This window comes from Pseudophryne corroboree, chromosome 4, assembly GCF_028390025.1.
Source record: "Pseudophryne corroboree isolate aPseCor3 chromosome 4, aPseCor3.hap2, whole genome shotgun sequence".
NCBI classification, from domain to species: Eukaryota; Metazoa; Chordata; class Amphibia; order Anura; family Myobatrachidae; genus Pseudophryne; species Pseudophryne corroboree.
Genome location: NC_086447.1, coordinates 248,908,922 through 248,933,331, shown reverse-complemented (window position 1 = coordinate 248,933,331; position 24,410 = coordinate 248,908,922).

Here is a 24,410-nt window from a genome sequence, read left to right as displayed (position 1 = left end):
CGTGTAACAAAATGTTTATTTTGCAAACTGAATTTGGTAGAAAAAAATATGTGCTTTTTATTGCAAAACATAATTTTATTAAATATGTGGCCAACATGGCTAAACGTTAGCAAACAGTATACATTTTCATAATGCAGCACATGTGCATCATTACATTTATGAAATAAATAAATAAATGCTATATATAGCAACAAATGTGGTGCATTTTGATACTACACCATTGAGTGGCACCGCAGCCAGGAGCACAATGCACACATGCAACTTGGGGTAGGAAGATGGCTCCCCGGTACCATCAACCTGCACCAAGTTGCATGTGTGCATTGAGCCCCTGGTAGCGGTGCCACTCAACACCATAGCATTACAATGCACCACATCTGTTGCTATATAAAGCAAGGGCAGCATTTACATTTGTGAAAACGTAAAGCAAATGCCATATATATCAAAATATAACTTTTTATAAATATGCAGCCAACATGGCTGAACTTTTTCAAACAGTATCTTTATGATAGCATCTGGTGCAGTATGAGAAATGGTGGTAGTGGCACGTGATTTCAGACTGTACCGTGAGGAAGAGTGCCTGTGGGTGACTGAACAAACAGAAGAGAGAGACTGCCTATAACTGCCTGGTGGAGTAGTCAAAGCCCGCCTACGTAGCGGATACTGTGGCCTGGGTCTGGAAAAATATTGCAAATTTACAGACTGTCAATACACACATGAAGGTAGGTGCAGACTGAGGTTCCCCACACCAACAACCTGCCCCTAGCAACATGTGTGTATTGTGCGCCTGAAAGAGATGCCACTGTTAACCATGGTTTTCATGATTCAGCACATGTGCATCAATACATTTATTAAATTCTAAAAAAATGCTATATATCAACAAATGTGGTGCATTTTGATACTACGGCGTTGAGTGGCACCACAGCCAGGGGCACAATGCACACATGCAACTTGGAGGAAGATGGGTCCCCGGTTCCATAAACCTTCACCAAGTTGCATGTGTGCATTGTGACCCTGGCGGCGGTGCCACTCAATGGTGTAGTATCACAATGCACCACATCTGCTGCAATATATAAGTACATGAATACACTTGTGAACCCCCCAAAAAATTGTGTAGCTATATATCAAAACATAAGTATTTTTATAAATATGCGGCCAACATGGTAGAACTTTTTCAAACACTAGAACTGTATATTAATGTTTCTTCTAATTCTAAATATAAATATGGTACAGTATGATATACAGTGTTTTTGGAGTGGCAGCGCTTTCAGGGGCACAATGCACACATGCAGGTAGGCCCAGCTTCAGGCTCCCCGGCACCATCAACCGTACCCAAGCTGCATGTGTGCATTGTCCACCTGAAATCGGCGCCACTAAAATGACGTATATCATAGTGCACCAGATCTATTGCAGTATATATACCAGGGCAGCAGGAATTTTATATATACCAACAGATGTGGTGCATTCTAATACTGCAGTGTTGAGTGTCACTGGTGCCAGGGGCGCAATGCACACATGCAGCTAGGGGCAGGAAGATGGGTCCCCGGTACCATCAACCTGTCCCTAGGAGCATGTGTGCATTGTCCGCCTGAAAGCGTTGACACTAGTATCAAAATGCCCACGAAAGCGTTGACCGAAGTATCAAAATGCACCACATCTGTTGGTAAGGGCAGCAGTAAATGAGAATCACCTTACATTAGAAATAGACTTGTCTCCTCATCCTCTTCTCTCTCCTGTGACATTAAGGAGGTCAACATTACGGAGGGGACGGTGGATGTGTGGCTGCCTTGGCAAGGGTTGCTGATTTGAGAAGGAGATTGGATAGTGGGGGAAGGGTGGGTAGATGGGGGTGAGGGTTGACGATAACGGGAAGGGTGGCTGGCTTGATGAGGAGGGGTTTGAGTAGGATGGAAAGTGGAGGAAGGGTAGTTGGATGGGGTCTGCAGTTGTGGATAACCGGAATGCTAGCTGTGATGTGGAGAAGGATAGGTACTGGAGGAAGGGTAGGTGGGTGGTGAACTGAAGGTCAATGGGAGATGAGGAGCAGGTGCTTGAGGTTCTGGCCCATGAACATTCCACTCTGGTGTCAGTTGTCCTGAGAGTGTTTGGTACAAAACCTATGACATCAAGCGTTGGCACTCTACTTGCTGCTATGCGGAAACCTTACGCATGGTTTTGCTCACATATGATGCAAAGTCATCAAATTCATCCGGTTTCCGGAGCAGCTGTGAACGGGCCTCCAATAGTAGCGGGTCTTCAACCAATTTGGTTTTCTGTGGCTTCCTCCTGGCAGCCTGTCGCTGTGGAGAGTTTGGTTCCTCTGGTGAAGTGTTATTGAGTGCAGGCAGAGGCGGATTGGTCATAGGGTCTACAGGGAAGATTCCCGGTGGGTCGATGCACCCGTGGGGCCTGTTTTGTTTGAGGACATGTGGTCCTATTTAATGAATAAGATGCCAAACAATTTGCATATATGAAAATGACTTTGCCACTTAGCGTGTGATTGCAGATGATCTAGTGTATGCTCTGTCTGCCTGCTTGGCTGACATATAAGATTGAGTGAATAGTGATTGGGATATGGTTGGTGTAATAACCAAGAAAATATATCTTTCTAAAGAATTATATAGTTTCCTAAATTCTAAAGGTGTATCATATAATGTGCTCATAACATTTCATTGTATTTCCTTTTAACTTCCTCTTGATGCTGGACATCCCCACTATCTGGAAAGTCTTGGGCGGAGGGTGCTGCTGCCATGGCCCATGGCTAGTCCTTACACCTCTGGTGCTGCCCAAGTGGGGCCACTAGTACACATTTTTTCCAGGGCCACTTTTTGTTCCCAATCCGCCCCTGAGCGCAGGGGTATGGCTGAGGTCTTCTTCAGGTGTCTGTAGGTCTTGTGACTGTAGGGTAAAAAAAAACATATTTAGTGAATATTCAAACTTTTTTTTTTCTTTTACAGTTCCCTACAAACGTGAAAGAATGGCAAGCTATCGCAGAGGACTTTGACAGGCGCTGGAATTTCCCAAACTGTGATGGTGCGATAGACGGAAAACATGTGCGCATCACCAAACCCACCAACAGCGGGTCGGACTACTTCAATTATAAAGGCTACTTTAGCATTGTTCTCATGGTGGTGGTTAATGTAAATTATGAATTTAATTTCCTGGATATTGGGAAAAATGGTCGTTGCTCAAAAAAAATATGCGCTTCTATGAAAGGTTCACCACCAACTCCATTCATCTGCCACCTGTGGAGCAAACAAAGAATGGCCTGGGATTTGTGTTCGTGGCAGATGAGGCATTCGCACTGCACGAACACATAATAAAGTCCTACCCGCAAAGAGTCCTGAACCACGATAGGCACATTTCCAACTACCGTCTTTCTAGGGCCCGTCAGGTTGTTGAGAATGCATTTGGCATTCTCAGCAACCGGTTCAGGATCTTCCACAAACCCATCAACATGAGGCTGGACAAAATTGACTGTGTAGTCAGGGCTGGCTCCAGGCACGTTCGACTAGAGCGGCCGCGCGGGGCGCCACCCTTAATGGGTGCCGCGCGCTGGCGTCGCCATCTTTGTGCCTGGAGCCAGCCTGCAGTGCTTCCTGGCCTAAACTTAAACTGTTGTGTACGCGGCTGTGCGGTGCCGGCGTCTGACGTTAGACGCCGGCGCCGGGCAGCGCGCATAGCGCGCACACAAGAGTTTTAGAAGAGCCGGCCACATCCTCAGCGGCACTCCCCCTCCCGCCACCACCGCAGGTATCGTGGAGTAATTTATGGATCGGGCACTGTGTGGGCATATCTTGCACTGTGGGGGTATATCTTGCACTGTGGGGGTAATTATGTATCTGAAATTGTGGGGGCATATCTGCACTGTGGGGGCATTTATGTATCTGGCACTATGGGGGCATATCTGCACTGTGGGGGCATTTATGTATCAGGCACTGTGGGGCATTTATATATCAGGCACTGTGGGGGCATTTATGTATCAGGCACTGTGGGGGCATTTATGTATCTGGCACTGTGGGGGCATTTATGTATCTGGCACTGTGGGGGCATTTATGTACCAGGCACTGTGGGGACATATCTGCACTATGGGGGCATTTATGTATTTGGCACTGTGGGGGCATATCTGCACTGTGGGGGCATTTATGTATCTGGCACTGTGGGGGCATTTATGTATCTGGCACTGTGGGGGGCATTTATGTATCTGGCACTGTGGGGGCATTTATGTATCTGGCACTGTGGGGGGCATTTATGTATCTGGCACTGTGGGGGCATATCTGCACTGTGGGGGCATTTATGTATCTGGAACTGTGGGGGCATATCTGCACTGTGGGGGCATTTATTTATCTGGCACTGTGGGGGCATTTATGTATCTGGCACTGTGGGAGCATTTATGTATCTGGCACTGTGGGGGCATATCTGCACTGTGGGGGCATTTATGTATCTGGCACTGTAGGGGCATTTATGTATCTGGCACTGTGGGGGCATATCTGCACTGTGGGGGCATTTATTTATCTGGCACTATGGGGGCATTTATGTATCTGGCACTGTGGGGACATTTATCTATCTGGCACTGTGGGGGCATATCTGCACTGTGGGGGCATTTATGTATCTGGCACTGTAGGGGCATTTATGTATCTGGAACTGTGGGGACATATCTGGCACTGTGACCATTTATGTATCTGGCACTGCTGAGGGGCATGTCATGTGTATCTGGCACTGCTGGGGGGCATGTCATGTGTAGCTGGCACGGCTGCGGAGCATATCATGTAGTGTTCCCGCTAGTTGTCTGTGGCTAGGCAATGTGTCTCAGTGCTCTGCCTGGCGCAAAGTGTCATTCGTACTCTGCCTGGCGCAAAGTGTCTAACGTGCTCTGCCTGGCGCAGTGTGTGTATAGGAGGTTCTACCTGGTGCAATGTGTATTAGCTGCACTACTGTGTGGTAGTGATGAGCGGATTTGGTTTTACTCAGTTTTACTCGGTTCTCAAAACGGCATCTTATTGGCTCACGGATGTCACGTGTTTTGGATAGCCAATAAGATGCCGTTTTGAGAACCGAGTAAAACCGAATCCGCTTATCACTACTGTGTGGTGTAATGCGAATTGCCACTATTATGTGGCCACACCCCTTCTCCAAGAAGCAACACCCCTAAATTTTTGATGCGCGCCTTCGGCGCGCACTGTCCATTCTTTGGCATGTAGGTAGGGGAGCACCAAGCATTACAGTATGTACATCATTTTGCCCTACTAACTTAAAAATGTGCCCTCCCTGTGATCAGCACCCTGCCCTAAAAAGTGAACACTGTCATGTGTAGCTGGCACTGCTGGGGGGCATGTCATGTGTAGCTGGCACTGCTGCGGGGCATGTCATGTGTAGCTGGCACTGCTGCGGGGCATGTCATGTGTAGCTGGCAGTCCTGCGGGGCATGTCATGTGTAGCTGGCACTGCTGCGGGGCATGTCATGTGTAGCTGGCTCTGCACATTATGTGTATCTGGCACTATACTGTAGACATTGTGTGTAAGGAACACTACTGTGGCTGTTATGTGTAAGACTGCTAATTGTGTGCGTAGAGGGGGTGTGAAAATATATTTATTTATAGTTTGATTGTATGAAGTTATGAGACCACGCCCACTTTCCCAGGAGGCCACACCCACTTTTCCAGGAGGAAAGGGGTTGTGGGGGAAGGGCGCTCTTAAATTTTCTCGCTCAGGGTGCTAGTAGGCCTGGGGCCGGCCCTGTGTGTAGTAACAGCATGTTGTATAAGACACAACATTCTCCGACGCAAGGCCACGAGGCAAATGCCTTTACTCCCGCAAAGACCAGAAGATCCCAACCAGCCAGTGGTGACAGTGCCGATTTCCTCGGTGGAACCACCAACAGGAACTTTACGCGGCACTGCAAGGGCAAAGAGGTCGGGAAAAATATAATGCCTTCTTCAATGGGGAAGGAGCTGTGGCATGGCAGGAGGAATATATTAGGTAATTAACAATTTAAAAGCAAATTACCCCTTTGGCCTCCTCCACATCCAGAATTCCCTCCTCGGACTCTGCCATCACCACTAGGGACTCCTTAGCTGACCTTTTCTCCAGGAGGAAGTGTAGTTCTTTGTAGTACCACAGCTGCGGCACATACACCTTGTCTGCACTGGCCTCTGACCCCTTGGACTCCTCCACCTTGCGGTTATCTTTGACAAAGACTGTCCGTAGATTGGCAATTTCTTCCGGACCCAGGCCACCGAGGCAGCAGAGTAGGTGGGTTTCGAGTACTCCACCATGCGGGTATAAGCAGCCTCCCTCTTCTGTTTGTTGTTATAGTCTGGTGAGGACGTCAGCCACAGACACGGTATAGGCTGATAAAGCCTGAAATAAAATCGCGGCTCTCATAGGACATCTGCAGAATGCAAAAAAAGGAAAATTAATAAACATGAAAAAAGTTCCATTATTCTGGTTAAATAAAGTTTGTTTTCTAGTTACTGGTGTGAGTTATCTGAAATATGTTGTGAGAATACATTGGTGTGCAGGGTGCAGCAGCATAATGGTGGGCGGTGGCTTGCAGTGGTGCAGTATAATGGCACTTAGGGCAGGGCCGCCTGGGGCTTGCAGTAGTGCAGCATTTTGGGCAGTGGGCCAGTATAATTATGGGTACAGCAGCATAATGGTGGGCAGCAGAGGCGGAACTACCGGCAGTGCAAGCAGTGCGTTGCACTGGGGCCCGCCTCTGTCCAGGGGCCCAAGCATGTAATGAGTCAAACTGACTCATTACATGCCGCTGTGCGCTGCAGGCAACCGCTGCCCGCAGCGCACAGCCGCCCGTAAAGGAGAGGAGAGGAGCAGCGGCACTGACGGAGGAAGGAGGAGGAGGGAGGTGAAGGAGGGAGCCGCAGCAGCGCTTTGTTACTGGTGGAGGCGCTGCTGCTGCTGCCCCTCTGCTTCACTATAGGCTGTCTTCCGAGAACAGCCTATAGGGAAGCAGAGGGGCAGCAGCAGCAGCGCCTCCACCAGTAACAAAGCGCTGCTGCGGCTCACTTCCTCACCTCCGTCCTTCACCTCCTCTACTGCCCGGGAATCGTCTGACGTGGCTGCACCGAGGAGCCTGAGCCGGCGGAGAGGGTAAGTATAATTCTTCTTTCTTTCTTTTTCTCTTTTTCTTTCTTTCTTTCTTGGGCCTGCCTGGCGCTATGTGTAAAAATGGGGGACTGCCTGCCGCTATGTGTAAAAAGGGGAATCAGCCTGCCGCAATGTGTAAAAATGGGGGACTGCCTGACGTAATGTGTAAAAAGGGGGAATCAGCCTGCCGCAATGTGTAAAAAGGGGGGACTGCCTGACGTAATGTGTAAAAAGGGGGAATCAGCCTGCCGCAATGTGTAAAAATGGGGGACTGCCTGCCGCTATGTGTAAAAAGGGGTAATCTGCCTGCCGCTATGTGTAAAATGGGGTAATCTGCCTGCCGCAATGTGTAAATATGGGGGACTGCCTGCTGCTATGTGTAAAAAGGAATAATCTGCCTGCCGCTATGTGTAAAATGGGGTAATCTGCCTGCCGCAATGTGTAAAAATGGGGAATCTGCCTGCCGTAATGTGTAAAAATGGGGACGCTGTCTGCCGTAATGTGTAACAAGGGCACGCTGTCTGCCGTAATGTGTAAAAAGGGGACGCTGTCTGCCGTTATGTGTAAAAAGTGTACGCTGTCTGCCGCTATGTGTAACAAGGGCACGCGGTCTGCCGTTATGTGTAAAAAGGGCACGCTGTCTGCCGTTATGTGTAAAAAGTGCACGCTGTCTGCCGTTATGTGTAAAAAGGGCACTCTGTCTGCCGTTATGTGTAAAAAGGGCACGCTGTCTGCTGTAATGTGTAAAAAGAGGAATCTGTCCGCTGTAAGGTGTAAAAGGGTCTCTACCTGGTGTAGTGGTGCTACTGTGCGGCGTAATTTGAATAATGGAGACTACTGTGTACCGTTTTATGAATTGGTATTATTTTGTGGCCACACCCCTTCCCCATGAAGCCACGCCACTATGTATTTTTGCGCGTGCCTACGGCGCGCACTGCCCCTGTTTTGCATGCAGGGGTGGGGCTCCGATGCCGTTTCTTGCACACAGTGCTAAAATGTCTAGTTACGGCACTGTTGCTAGGTGTCCATTTCTCTGGCCCTGAGCAGGTCCCCCTCACCAGATCCTCACCAGGGGTGAGGGGGTGGACTTGGATGGGATGTGTGTGGGTGGGGATGTGGGGGGGGGGGGCCCAAAGCATTTTGTCGCACCTGGGCCCACCGCTCGCTAGTTCCGCCACTGGTGGGCAGTGTTGGTAAAAAAGCATAATGGTCATTGGTGGCCAGTGGCGCAGTATAATGGCGTTTAGGGCGCGGCCTGGGGCTTGCAGTGGTGCAGCATTTTGGGCAGTGGGCCAGTATAATTATGGGTGCAGCAGCATAATGGTGGGCAGTGGTGGTAAAAAAGCATAATAGTCATTACTGGCCAGTGGTGTAGCCTGCCTACGTTGTGCGGTGTTTGGGAGCTCAGCAGCGTGCTTGCAGCCTCCTCACCAGTTATGTGCACAGTGGGGGGAATAGGCTCCTGTCTTCACATATCGCACATCGCAGTGTGATAAACTGAAAGTGGTAAAAAACAGCATGCGATCGCGCCGCGATTCGATAAATATTAAGTGCAGCACATACTATCTGGAGATGCGAGATTTGACCGGCGTGCCCGCACATCCCGTCTCAAGGTACCCAAATTGTGCATACAATCCTTCGATTTATCTCACAGATCCGGTCGAAATCGAAGGATAGCACCTAATATCTCACAAGTGTATGGGCACCATAACTCTCTCTGCACATGGTTTTGCCCATTAGAGAAAGATTTTGCTTTTGCAATCAGGTCTGAATTAGGGCCTTAGCAAGGATAGCTATCACTTTACTGACAACTTCTTTGGAGCCACTGTCCTGGCAGGATAATTCCGTATTGTCGCGATATACCACCAGTGATAAAGGAAGGTGTCCAAGTATTATGATTTTAAATGATTTTTAAAAGTTTACTTAACACTACTGTTAGGGTTTAAATCATCTAGATCAGTTGGTGTCCAGATAAAATACATACCGTATTATAAGTTTGGTCATTTGCATTTGGAATTAGCATGTTAGGAAAAATCATTTACCCTGAACAACACACAGAATCAGTGAGGGCTGGTGAGCCCATGAGCGTTTGTATAATAGTACACTTCAGCCAAAGAAAAATAACAAAAATGAAAAAAACACATGGAAAATGATATTACAGTAGACGCCTGTTCTATTTTCTTTACTTCACAGTGATTCCACCTTTCCCGAAAACATGTTAAATGAGGGTGAAAAACACGGAGCAAGCCACAGTGCTCTATGTGGCGCATCCAAGTCAGGTGGTTGTTTGGACGCAGGGACTACACAAATGCGGTATGCTGGCTGCAGTTATTTGTTTGCATAAGCTCTCAGAGTTCAATGAGGTCATTTTCTCATCTTCCTTGTGTTTTTCTGTATGTTCCACAAACCTGTCAGCTTTAAAGAACAGTCTCTTTCTTCACATTGGCAATAGAAACACGTCCTCTGCAGGAATTTTCCACTTAATAGCTCCTGCTTTCCTAGCGGGTGCCTCTAAGCATCACCACTGCAATGCTGTATTTCTTTCCACTGCAGTTTGACATTTAGCAGCCAAGCACAAGCATGTGTATTCAGTCACCCTCTGTCTTAAAGGCGCACACATTACAGCACGCCTGGTCCGCTAAGGTGCACGGTGCACAACAGTCCTCAGAATGCACTGTGCATCACTATTACAGAGTAAGGAGGTCACATATACTGTTCCGTCTAAATGTGAAAAAAATGTAACGGACATATAAATGTCCATCCTTGTTGTTTTCGTTTGCATATTCCAATTTAAAAACAAATGATCTATCTATCTATCTATCTATCTATCTATCTATCTATCTATCTATCTATCTATCTATCTATCTATCTATGTGTTGTGACTGTGCTGCTTGTCAGATATGTATAAAGTAACAAATGACTGCAGGTATATTAAATAGGTATATTATCACAACATCAGACGTAACAAAGAAGAGGACAAATTGTCTGAACTGCATAACTATTACTACTGCTGCCTAACTGTTGTCCTGTTCTCCCCAAGCGCTGTGACTTGGGACATCCCCACTTTCAAGAAAAGAAAAACAGACTCTTGATAATAAGGAAATCTGGAAGTGTTTTTTGCAGAATAATAATAAAATGATATTATTATATTGCAGTAGCGGCTATGCTGATAGCTTGAAGAGAACCCGCATGGTGTCAGGGTGCACAGGGAAACCTCTTTAGAAAAGAAGGTTACCCCTGTCTGCATGCAGTGGTAGATTCTCAGACAGCTAGGTCCCAGTAGGTCAGACAGACACGTTGTATTGTGTATCAAATGAAAGTCGGATTGGAGAGAGAGGGAAGGAGGGAGGGGGCTTAGCAGACAGCGAGTGTGGGCTTCTCTAAAAAGAGAAGAAGAAAACAAAACAAAACACAACAAAAAAGCGATTGATGATTTGCAGGACACCTAGGGAATTTCTTTCAGTTGCATTGCTTCTACTTCTAGCTTGGAACAAGGGCTGTTAGGGAAAAAAATAAGAAGGGCTGACAGATTGTGCTGATCAAAGGATCAGCGTATTGAATGCCTTGTGCTGCTCTCTATTTATTAGAATAAGAGGAGGGATCCTTTGCCATTCTAATAAGGAAAGAAGGATTAAAGATCAGAAAAGCATTGGAATGTTTCGGCTGCCATTGTGAGAAGAATGAATTTCTTTCTTTTTTGGGTGGATGCAATTCGCTCCATTATCTTCCTAGCTGGGTATGGAGTTCAGGGGATGAACTATGCCATTTAAAAAAAAAATGATGTTAGCAAGTGTCCTCATGGGAACCTAGATACAGTAACTGTCTTTTAGCCTGATTAACCTAGGATATAAAGTTTAAATACACTGCTGGGATGCTGTTGGAATCACGCTTCATGTGGATAAAATGGGAGCTGGTGTTATATGCTACGTGCTGTCAGTGATCTCATGTCATAAAAATGATTATCCTCAGCAGTCTAGAAGAGGATGAAGAGGGTAGATTGACATCACAAATAAGATTACAATGAGCTGTGTAAGATGGGGTGTCGTGACCGTACACCCCACAAAAAGCTACCAATGTTATGTTAATGGGAAAAAATAGAGATGCTATACTGTGACTTCCCTTTCTTTAAGATTGGTATAGTGACATTTTGTCAGCAAATAAAAAAATAAGTATATGCTATGGTGCATAGTCAGGGTACCTGCCTTTTGGGCAGTTCAATCCTATTGTAGCCCTGGCATCCCTTAAGTGACATCAGTAATCAACTGGGACAATCTGACTTTTTGCAGATGATTGTGTCAATGAATCTGCAATGTATGGGGTTCACAGAACAGATTTCAGCCACAAATCAACTGGGATTGTCAAATCAGGTTTTTCAACATGTTTAATTTCACAGCTAAAATTGGGATTGTAGACAGTGCCAGATTAAGGTCCACATGGGCCTGGAGCTGAAATGTATGAAGGGCCTATTGTGTGACTTGGCAGGAGGTGTGACAAGCACGGTGGTGGGGGTGGTCTAAATAGGGGGTGTGGCCTGTGCCATGGGTGTGCTATCTCTATGGAGGTCATAGCTAGTGCCAACCTGCAACCATTTAATAGAGGAGCAGAACAACAGACCCATACACAGTGGTCGTCGAAGTGGGGGTATGGGAAATGAAACAGGATTATTGCTGTGTGTGCCTAAAAAGGGGGCATGGCCACTGAAAAGGAGTGTGTCCTTAAAAGTATATGCATTAGTGTGCCCCCTCCCCTCCTAGTCTGTATATGCATTAGTGTGGGTAGAATCTATTTCCCCAGCGCCTTAAGGACCCAGATGTGACATCAGCTGTGGGTGGAAGATTTCTTATGCCATTACAGCACTTTAATTTTTTCTCCAATCTAGGTTTGTTGTAAGTTACTTTCTTGGGGAAGTAATGCTTACTGACATGTAAGCATTGGCGTACACCGGGGCCACAGGAGACCCCATGGCACACCCAGAACATTGATTATAATACCGACCATTGAAATAAAAATAGTTCCGTTTAAGAACTAATTCCAGTAATTCAAGAAAAAAATCTAAATCCGGACCCTCGTATAATGGATTATCCCTCAATAACAACTTCACTGCCTCAAGACCTCCAGAATGAGGGATGTTTGTATACAAACTATTGATATCTAAGGTACGCATCCATGTATTATGAGGTAGTTTTCCTAACTCTCCCAATTTGAGCAATAAATCCATGGTATCTCTTAAGTATGTGTTTCCCGCCTGGACGCAAGGATGAAGATAATAATCTAAGTATTTCGATATATTGTTAAATAATTAATCCCTTGCAGACACAATGGGTCGTCCAGGTGGGTCACACATACTCTTGTGGATCTTAGGGAGCGTATAAAGGAGCGGTACCCTAGGTGTATCCACTCTCAAAAATTTGTGAGTGTCAGCATCAATGATGCCGTCCTTATTTGCCCCATCCAAAATGGCATCAATCTCTGCTTTATATTGGTTGGTAGGATCAGCAGTTAGTGGAAGATAGACACTTTCTACAGACAACTGCCTATAAATCTCCTCACAATATTTGTCAACGTCCATCAATACCACCCCTACCCCCTTATCTGCAGCTCCGATAACAATGTTGTTATTGCTGCTTAGTCCCTTTAGTGCTGACCTTTCTTCTTTGGTCAGATTGTTTCTATGGGGTTTGGGCATCTTCTGATCATTCACCACTAATGACTCCAAAGATTTCATGAAGCTTTGTATGGCAATGTTATTGGATGTGGGATCAAACTGAGACTTCCTCTTGAATATGAACCCTCTCTCAAAATCTTCTGGATCATCCTTATCATTGAAGAATTCCCTCAATCTCAGTTGTCTACCCAGTCTAAACTGTTCCACCGTCCATTCAAATGAATCAAAAGGGGTTGTGGCCACAAAACCCAATCCCTTGCTCAGTGCAGATTTTTCAGCTTCAGATAATACATGCCTCGAGAGGTTGAAGACTACTTCTTCGACTTGTTGTACTTCTTTCCTTTTCCGCCTGCATTTGCCCCCCCCCCTCCTCGTGTGTTTCCTCTTCCCCGTGCCCAGCACGGGTTTTCACTCCCAAAGGGGGCTTCCCACCAGATGCTGTCGGCCCATCAATGTCAGTAGAGTCCTCACCTGTAGAGGAAGGTATGTCACTGAAGGTAGTGTGCTCTCTATATCCTCGTCCTCTTCTATTGTTTAACCATCTCTTTCCAGTATAATTTCCTTCTTGGCTTCCAGAAAGCCATCTGTACAGTGCCAGATTAAGGTCCACATGGGCCTGGAGCTGAAATGTATGAAGGGCCTATTGTGTGACTTGGCAGGAGGTGTGACAAGCACGGTGGTGGGGGTGGTCTAAATAGGGGGTGTGGCCTGTGCCATGGGTGTGCTATCTCTATGGAGGTCATAGCTAGTGCCAACCTGCAACCATTTAATAGAGGAGCAGAACAACAGACCCCTACACAGTGGTCGTCGAAGTGGGGGTATGGGAAATGAAACAGGATTATTGCTGTGTGTGCCTAAAAAGGGGGCATGGCCACTGAAAAGGAGTGTGTCCTTAAAAGTATATGCATTAGTATGCCCCCTCCCCTCCTAGTCTGTATATGCATTAGTGTGGGTAGAATCTATTTCCCCAGCGCCTTAAGGACCCAGATGTGACATCAGCTGTGGGTGGAAGTTTTCTTATGCCATTACAGCACTTTAATTTTTTTCTCCAATCTAGGTTTGTTGTAAGTTACTTTCTTGGGGAAGGGGGGAAGGGGGGGAGGGGGGGGGGGGTTAGTTTGGCTCCATTGTACCTTCACGGGCTTGCTTCACTCGCCACACTTTGGGTCCGGAGTCTCACTTCACTCGGCACAGGTGACATTGACCCAGTGTATTATGGTAAAGGTCCTTTCAGCAAAGGGGATCTATGCGCTACCAATTAATGTGCCTCCCCTCCCCTCTTAGTCTGTATATGCATCAGTGTGCCCCCTCCTAATCTGTATATGCGTCAGTTTGCCCCCGCTCCCCTCCTAGTCTGTTATGTGTATTAGTGTGCCGCCTCCCCTCCTAGTCTGTATATGTGTCAGTGTGCCCCCCACCCTCCTTACTCCTCCTAGTCTGTATAGGCTGTAGTCAGGGCTGGTTCTAGACCTTGTGGCTCCCAGGGCGAACGTTTCCTTTGGCGACCCCCTCTCCCCATTGAAAAAAGGGATAATGCACGCCTAAGGCGTGTGTAAAATATATTGGGGCGTGGCTTCACCGAAAGAGGCGTGGCCACATAATTGTACCAATTCACATTACACCGCACAATAGTGTCTATCAGTCACATTACACCACACAGTAGTACCCCTTATATATGCCAGGTACAGCCCCTTATACACATTGTGCTAGGTAGAGCCCCTTTTTATACACATTGCGACAGGTAGCCCTTTATATAGACTGCAACAGGTAGCCCCTTATGTACATTTCGACAGGTAGCCCCTTATATACATTGCACCAAGAACCCCCTTTTTTATACACTGAAAAAGGTAGCCTCTTTTATACATTCTAGACAAAATGAAAAAGATAAGAGTAAAGAATGAGGTGCCTCTGTGCGCTAATATGGAGCAGCCTAGGCAGTATCTTGAAAAGGAATCACAAACAATTCCCCCAAAACAATCACAATGCAACAACAATACAAGATACAACGCCTGGGCGCTCACAATGGAACACTTCCCTTGATGTAAATGATGGGAAGCGTCTTGAAATTTCTCTCTTCTGGATTGTTCATGGGAAGTTCTTGTGCATGCAAGAAAAAACAAATATGCACCGCACTCTTCGTGTATTACTTCCAAACAATAAAGAATATCACTCCCCCTTCCCATGAAAAACGTATATCCAGTCGGTAAAGTGTTGGGGGAACTCCCCCTTCCAATTCACTTACACAGCTAAGTAGTAAATCAACATATCACAGAACAATGTGGTGATGTAAGTCCTATTTGCAAGACATTCAGTTTAACGGGGAACACTCTCCCCTTCCCAATACACTTACACAGATATGAAAATCAAGAGGCATTCATGATCAAAAGATTCCCTGATTAAATGCACCGTCACCAAATGAAGAAGAATGTCGGGGTTACCCCCTTGCAAAGCACTCACAGTCAGATGGATATATCACGGGCCTGTAAGGTGGGTCTTTAAAATTCACTCCTAGTCTCCAGCCTTTGGCTCAATTACTCCCCAAAATGAGAATCAGGGAAAAGGAGGTTTGGAGTAAAAGTAGGATTTATTCAAACAAACAAACACTGGTAAAAACAATGGTGATCATACCCTGGAGGGTCGGAGGGGAAGAAGATGGTATACAGACAGAACGGGGCCCCGTTAATCTGATCTCCTCCTGATCTCCCACGGGTATGTTCATCCAAAATAGATCTCTCCACCAACGCGTTTCGGCCCGTTCCAGGGTCTTTGTCAAGGTATAAGAGACCTCCTTCTAACTTAACTTTTATACTATCCTAATTACATATGGAACACAGGTGTGTAAATTGAAAGGCAATGTCCTGGAATGTGTATAATGCTATATCATTACTCATATGGGTACCTAAACCAGATATATGAATTCATAGTCCCGGGCATAAGTGTGTAGAACGGAGAAAACGGAAATGACATCAATTACGGAAGTGACATGAATCCACTTCCTGCCGCTCGATTCTTTACGCAGACAGGTGAATCCTTGATGTGCTTAATGCAGATCCGGTCCGGCAATAATCATCCTCCCAGGAAGTAACATGTGTCCCGCTCAAGGTCTCCTCCGTCCACATGCCTCACACAAGATGGCCGTCTCGCGACTTCCGTCCTTGATGTCATTTCCGTTTTCTCCGTTCTACACACTTATGCCCGGGACTATGAATTCATATATCTGGTTTAGGTACCCATATGAGTAATGATATAGCATTATACACATTCCAGGACATTGCCTTTCAATTTACACACCTGTGTTCCATATGTAATTAGGATAGTATAAAAGTTAAGTTAGAAGGATATATCCATCTGACTGTGAGTGCTTTGCAAGAGGGTAACCCCGACATTCTTCTTCATTTGGTGACGGTGCATTTAATCAGGGAATCTTTTGATCATGAATGCCTCTTGATTTTCATATCTGTGTAAGTGTATTGGGAAGGGGAGAGTGTTCCCCGTTAAACTGAATGTCTTGCAAATAGGACTTACATCACCACATTGTTCTGTGATATGTTGATTTACTACTTAGCTGTGTAAGTGAATTGGAAGGGGGAGTTCCCCCAACACTTTACCGACTGGATATACGTTTTTCATGGGAAGGGGGAGTGATATTCTTTATTGTTTGGAAGTAATACACGAAGAGTGCGGTGCATATTTGTTTTTTCTTGCATGCACAAGAACTTCCCATGAACAATCCAGAAGAGAGAAATTTCAAGACGCTTCCCATCATTTACATCAAGGGAAGTGTTCCACTGTGAGCGCCCAGGCGTTGTATCTTGTATTGTTGTTGCAAAATGAAAAAGATAGTATTTTCTGAAAGCGCAGTGATGAGGACTATGCTGCCTCATCACTTGAGAAAGGTCATTATACGACCAAAACGCGTTGCTTGGAGAAGTGAGGCGAGTTTTCTTTTGGAGCTGGAGGTGTCTTGCTGAAAAACGCTGAGTGCAGTGGTGCCAGGCTATTCAGCCTAGGACTCCACAGCTATCTTTTAAAGCTAGCCCACCGCACCTTCAAATAACGGTGAGACTGTTCCCAATGCATATGGAATCAAGCACCAGTCACTTTTACTAAGGCACCCAGCTTATATCTACCTCACTAAAGTTGCTTCATTTTGCATATTGTTTTTAATTGTTTCAAATATTTTTTTCTGCAATAAATGTCACGTCTGTGTTTTATAAATAAACACAGTGGTTATTTCTTAGCACTATTAAGTGTATAAATATGTCTATGAGGATTATGCGCCAGGGACCCTGTATTACCATTTGTTCCATATTCTTTTATACATTCTGACAGGTAGCCCTGAGAGAGAGAGAGAGAGAGAGAGGCAGAGAGAGAGAGAGAGAGGGAGAGATCGAAAGAGAGAGGGGGGATCGAGAGAGAGAGAGAGAGGGGGGGGATCGAGAGAGAGAGAGGGGGGGATCGAGAGAGAGAGGGGGGGGATCGAGAGAGAGAGAGGGGGGGATCGAGAGAGAGAGGGGATCGAGAGAGAGAGAGAGAGAGAGAGAGAGAGAGAGTTTGTGCGCAGTCACTTACAAGCATCAGCACCAGCTGCAGTTTGTTCCCGTGGCTCCATGTTGCGCAGTGCTCTTTGTGACTTTACTTCTGCCCAGCGTGCAGCAGGGCAGAAGTGAGAAGCGGCCAGGGTGCGGAAGACGGCCGGACGGGGGAGGGGGGGGACGACAGCGTGGTGTGAGGAGCAGGCAGCGGCTGGGGGTGTGCTGGCCAAAGCAGTGTGCGGTGCGGGAGGCGACCAGCGCGGGAGGCTGTCAGTGCGGTGGGCGGCTCGCACGATGTGGGTGCACATGAGGCAGCCAACGGATTGTGGAGTGCGGGAAGCGGCCAGCGCGGTGTGGGGTGCGGGAAACAAGCTTGGAGGTGGTGCGGCCATTACGTTGCTGTGTCCCTCCTACGGTCCTCCCCCTGTGGCCTGGCCGTCCTCCTCATCAGTAGAACTAAAGTCAGGGGGGAGGAGCTGAGAGGGGATAGCGGCTCCTCCTCCATCCCGGCCTGGCAGTTCTTGTCACATAATCGGCACTGTCTGGCAGCAGCATACAATGAGTCACTGTGACTCATTGTAATGCCGACGGTTTTGGGCCAATACACTGCGGTGGGCCTATTTTCAATGGGGGGCCTGGAGCTGCAGCTCCATCCGCCCCATTGTTAATCCGGCCCTGATTGTAGATTGCTAGTGTACGGGTAACAATCAGCAGATCTGCAAACCGTTTCGAGGGGGTAATTCAGACCTGATCGGTAGGGTGCATTTTTTGCATCCCTGCAATCAGGTTGTCGCCGCCTACAGGGGGAGAGTATGGTGTGTGTGCAGGTGTGCAATCGCATTTGTAGCAGAACTGCACAAACATAAGGAGGACTTACTCAGCCGATGCGATGATCGGGGCCGGAGCTGACATCAGAAACCCTCCCTCTAAACGGCTGGTCCCTCCTGTGTTTTCCCGGGCACTCCTTAAAAAAGGTCAGTTGCCACCCACAAGCGCCCTCTTCCTGTCAATATCCTTGCAATCGCCGGTACGTTCGGATTTTTCACACCATCTCATCGCTGACTGGTGCTCCCCATTGCTGCGGTCCGTCGTGCCTGCGCATTGCGGTGCATACGCATGCGCAGGTCAGACCTGATCGGCCGCTGTGCGAAAACGCACAGCAGCAGTCAGGTCTGAATTAGCCCCCTAGTAAACTGATGAGTCTTTTAAGATTGGCAGATCTGTTTAACTGAAAATGATCTGCAAATCACTGAAAAATATCTGTAATGTATGGGCAAAGTTACACACTGGCCAATATATGGGCCATTCTATTGAACGGGCGATATATCGCTGGCACGTCGGCCAGTGTGTACCAACAATATGTCTGTGAACGCCGTAGTTCACAGACATATCGCGCCGGCCCTGTAGCACACATGATGACCAATATATCTACAGATATATTGGTACATGATTGTGTGTGTACGTGCGGTCAGCCGCCCGCCCGTACACTTGCTTTAGAAGCCGACACTGATAGACATCACAACTGAGTGGCCGCATGTAAATGCCGCCCAGTTCGTGACATCAGTCACGATGGATCAGGCAGTGTGTATGCACAACACACTGCCCAATCTGGCTATAGATATATCTGCAGATCCATTGATCTACAGATATATCTACCAGTGTGTACCCAGCTTTGGATGGATTGGGGGAACAATATATCTGGGGGGAAAAATCACAGGATCTGTGAAACAATAAATTGTGATTACTGAAGTATGGGCACCATTAGGCCAGCAGTGTCTGCTTACAGACGAAGCTATAGATACCAGATACAATACTTCTGAAGGGTTACCGGCATCACCTAGAAAATGGTGAATGAGAGTTGCCCACACCAATACCCATTGTAGAAACACTCTATTTGTATAACGGGCAGTTAGAAAGACAGACCTTGATGGGCGATAAGAACCACACGGCCCATTGACTCACCCAAGCATGTAGAAATTCCATGGAAGTTTAATCCTTTACCAGCTCTGTTGGAAATCTAATCTACTATCCTTTCAGTGAAATAATTCTTATTCAAATTCACCCTAAAGCTGCTAATCTCCAGTTTTACTACATGTCCCCTTGTTCTACTACTTTGCCTCTTATCCTCTGTAGAATGTTACCCTCCTGTACCTTGTTGAAGCCTTGATGCATGTGAAAGCTACTGTCCTATCACCCTCTCTTTTGCTGGCAATATATATTGAGGTCCTTTAGTCCTCACTGATTTGCGAGGTAGACAATGTACCATTTTGTAGCAAACAAAAGCCCTACATTTTTTCTGTGGGGTTTTAGATCTTGGACCTTTCACAGTTTAAATGAACTTGGTGATCACTACTCCACAGAAATCCCACGGTGGGAATAATATTCATATCAGTGTCAGCGTAAGTGCAATGATTCAAACACAGAGCTGCTGCGGCCAGGACCAGCAGCATAGGCAGCTGAATGGTGTGAAAAGCCTCATAAGAGGCCATGGCCAGAACAATAAGCATGACGGAGGGGGGTTAGGGGGAATGACAGGCAGAGAGGCTTGTCCTCCTGTCACCTCTTCCCGCCATTGCCATTCTGAGAACAAAGGAAAAGTTCCAAGCGCAGGAAAGGATAGGTATGGCCTAGCAGCTTAAATGGGCCAAGCAGGGGGGTTAGAGGGCTGACAGAATAGAGACAGGATTTTACACCCACAAATACCCTTCAGAAATGAGAGAAAGCAGGAGTTTAATGTAGTAATACCAATATGTGGCTGAATAATATGTTCAAGTAATTTATTGTTTTATTTTATGTAGATATAATGTCACAACAGAGTGTGAATAACTGTGGTAGACATAGCTGGTGGATGGGGAAGGGTTATGGGCATCAGGTATAGTGACACCAAGAGCTATATTTACTAAAGTTGATTGGTTGCACTGGACTTCTAAAAAATAGCACTTTATTAAATATTCCCCCTAGAGCAGCGCTCAAACCCTGTTCGGTCACATGAATTCAACATCAGGGAGACAAACTGCAATAATTCGCCGGGCTGGGCATTTACTGTGTGCCTGGCAGAACACTCCCATACCCTCCAACATTCCATTCCATTAGGTACAAAATGCCCTGTTCCTGGACTTCCTTGCCAGTGACAGTTGCAAAGGTGGGTCTGCAGCACAGTCCAAAATTCAAATAGGGGAGCCACACCAACTGTCAGTGAGTCCTGGCAGCTTTTGTTGTTTACCACTTTATACTGTAAGTACATCTCCACTATTGTGCTCCTACTCCTACCATAATATTCATGGTAAATAAAGTTGTTACCTTATGCACTAAGTAAAGTCAGCACATGTCTTATTTAGGTATTACAATTTCTTTGCACACACAGGGGCTTTATTCTGAGTTAGACAGATCTCTGTGCATGGACGCAAACAGCGAGTCTTGCATACAGCCTTATTGTTATTATTATTACCAGTTAATTATATAGTGCACACATATTCCTCAGCGCTATACAGAGAATATTTGGCCATTCACATCAGTCCTTGCTCAAGTGGAGCTTACAATCTATATTCCCTATCACATGTACATGTACACACACACACACACACACACACACACACACACACACACACACACACACACACACACACACACACACACACACACACTAGGATTAATTTTGTGTGGAGCCAATTAACCTACCAGTATATTTTTGGATTGTGGGAGGAAACCGGAGCACCCGGAGGTAACCCACGCAAGCATGGGGAGAATATACAAACTACACACAGTTAGGGCAATGGTGGGAATCGAACCCATGACCTCAGTGCTGTGGTGCAGTAATGCTAACCATTTCACTGTCCATGCTGCCCGACTGCACAGGCACAGATATAAATTTATTCACTTTTGCGCATCTCTGTTCTATTCCTAGTGGGATGGAACTTGGACAAATCTGTCTATCCATGAAGTTGGGCATTTCAGGTGTGGCAACAATGTGAGTACATGGAACCACCTGACTTGTGGAAGTGTCTTTGGAGTGTTGTTGGCATGTATCAAAAGTTCAAATATTCTCATCTTGCCCACACGGCAATGGTTGAAACCTATCACCGCTGCCCGACGCCTGCTGCAGAACCTGCAGCCTCCAACTACTCCCACCACATTGGTGGACAGTGACGGGATCCCTGTGGATCAGGCCTCGCTGTCACAAATGACTACAGCAGCTGTTATCTCTCTGGCTGCTGGGCAGTGCTGCTGGTGCTGGAATGTTCTGGCTGACAGTTGCTACAGATGTGCTGAGGTGCAGGGACCAGATTTCGGTTGGCAGCTCTGGTCTTAACAGCATACACACTAAAACATTGGTTGACCTGTCACCGTTCGGGTTTACTGTTTTTTAAGCATATTTAAGAACTAGGAAACCTGATCAGGCAAACAGGATCAGTCAGGAGAGGGTACACATTTGTCCAATTTTAGACATTTTTACCTAAAAATAAAGATCTTCCCTAACTTCACACCTACTCAGGGGCTGCAAGTAAAAATTTGTATTAACACCCATTGAGACCCACATTAATTTAATATTGCCTATGAATAGTTGAACCATACGTTTGTATAAAGCAATGACACTAAATCAGAAACGGCTCCTAATTATGTTTAGTAAGAGGGCTGCCACTGGGGAGAGGAGCAGAGACGGCCATCTGCCAGCCCTGGGTCCCGGCACCTGTGCAATGGATCTGGCAGGTGCCAGGAACGGTGCACACGCAGACGCCATGGTGCGACTGCACATTCACAAACCCCCAGCTTCTATGTACTGCATTGGCTGACAGCTGTCTGCTTATCACAGCCGATTCTTGCCGTCCCAGAGGGAGCAAACACCTCCCAATTGGACTTCCTTGTGTGTCTGTAACTGACAGGTACAGATGTAGCCCTGCTCATATATCCTTCGTGTGGCATGTAGTGCAAAAAACTAGTCATATTACATGTGCCTGTGCCTTGTCGCAGCGTGGTGTATTCAATCACAGTGAAATGAATTAAGGGCAATATGTTGTAACCAGCGAAAACAGTGGAGAAGTGATCTAGTGGAGAAGTTGCCTATGGCAAATAATCAAAATTGATGTAACATTTAGAATTTGCATACTATAAAAGTATACAGAGCAGCTGATTGGTTGTCATGGGCATCTTCTCCACTGGTTCACTTCTCCACTTTTGTCACTGCTTACTACATCACCCCCTTAGTATCCATCGGGTGCAATACTGGTGCTTATCCACCAGGTGTCACTTTTGAAAACCACCATTGCGCATGTGTGAAGTCTCCATTGTAAAGTCAACCGATGCTTGTTGTTGAAAAACTACTTTTTTAGATGATCTCTATATTAATTAGAAATGTGAACACAGAAAAAGATTGGCTCAGCATCTTCAATGCACACAAAGAAAAGCACAGTTCATAGTTCTACACTGCTCTCTAAAAGAAAAGCAATCATTACAGTCAGCGATAGAGTTGGGACATACAGCACTATACCAAAGCAAATTACAATGAGCAACATCACTATGTCATCTGTTTCCATAGCTCTCTTGGCAAAGTGGTACCTGTATCGCCATTGATTATGCCCATGAGCTACGGTTTGATTCCCACAAAGAACACACATGTATTGTTTATCTGTGTAAAAAGTAGCATTTACAGGTTTTTTTAATTTTCCCAAAACAAGCTCTGTTTGTGCTTCATATACAGACTCAGACATATACATGGATATACATTCAAAATTAGAAAAAAGCTGTAGATGCAAATTTTTACACAGATACCCATCTGTACAAGTATGGTTTTTCAAATTATGTAAACCATATTTTTATGAGACTGAGTTTACTTACTTCTTCCCGAGCCTTCCCATTACTTTAATAGTCAGCCTACCCCAGCCCCAATCCCATCTTTGTGAGACTCATGATTTCATGGACTGGGTGTACTGCTTATTAAATGACAGCATGAGCAATTAATTTGTATTACAGTAGTGTACCAGTCATGTTGTGTTTTACTAAGCAGTACACCCAGTCCATAAAATCATAAGTCTCAAAGGGGGTGGGACTAGGGGTAGGGGAGGCTGCCCATTAAAGCAATAAGGAGGCCTGGGTAGAGGTACAGTAAACTCACTCTCATAAAGATATCACTCTTGTCATTTGAAAAGCCACATTTGTATTGTATATCTGTGTAAAAAGTAGCATACACAGATTTTTCTAATTTTATCTGTGTGTATGTCTGTGTCTGTATACAAAGCACGACAGGACTTGTTTTGAGAAAATTAGAAGAAAACTGCTGCTACTTTTACACAGATATTATGCTACTTTTTACACAAATATACAATACAAGTGTGGCTTTTAAAATATTACAAGAGTGTTATCTTTATGAGACTGAGTTTACTGTACTTCTTCCTGGACCTCCCCACTGCTTTAATAGTCAGCCTTCCCCACCATTAATCCCACCCCCTTTGAGACTTGTGATTTCACGTACTGGGTGTACTGCTTAGTAAATGACAAACACAACACGGCTGGTAGACTACTGTAAGTAAATTAATGGCTCATGGTGGTTGGGGGAAGGGTACCCAGAGGGTATGTTCATTTGTAAGGCATGTTAGCATTGTGCATGCACTTAGAGATTGAGAGATGCCTGGCGTGAGTGAGCCATCATTTGTCGAGCAGCTCTGCTAACATCGGGTGTCTTTTCTTGCCATAAATGCAAATTATACAAATTGCTATTCAAATAGGATGCACATTCAGCTTACGCTGATTAAAATGATATGCAGTATGCCTACATTTCACACAGAATATAGGCATGTTGCATATTATTTTAATCAGCAGAAGAAAAGCGCATGTGTATAAGAAGCATTTATGGCAAGAAAAGATGCCCAACATTAGTAGAGCTGCCTGGTAACTAACGGCTCACTCACGCCAGGCATCTCTCGATGCATGCACAATGCGAATATGCCTTACAAATAAACATGCCATCTGTGTTCCCTTCCCCCAACCAAAGCCAGCATGAGCCATTTATTTACATCTTCTAATTTTTACTGTATATCTGTGTGAATGTCTGAGTCAGTATACAAAGCACGACAGAACTTGTTCTGAGTTATATCTGTGTAAAATTAGCATCC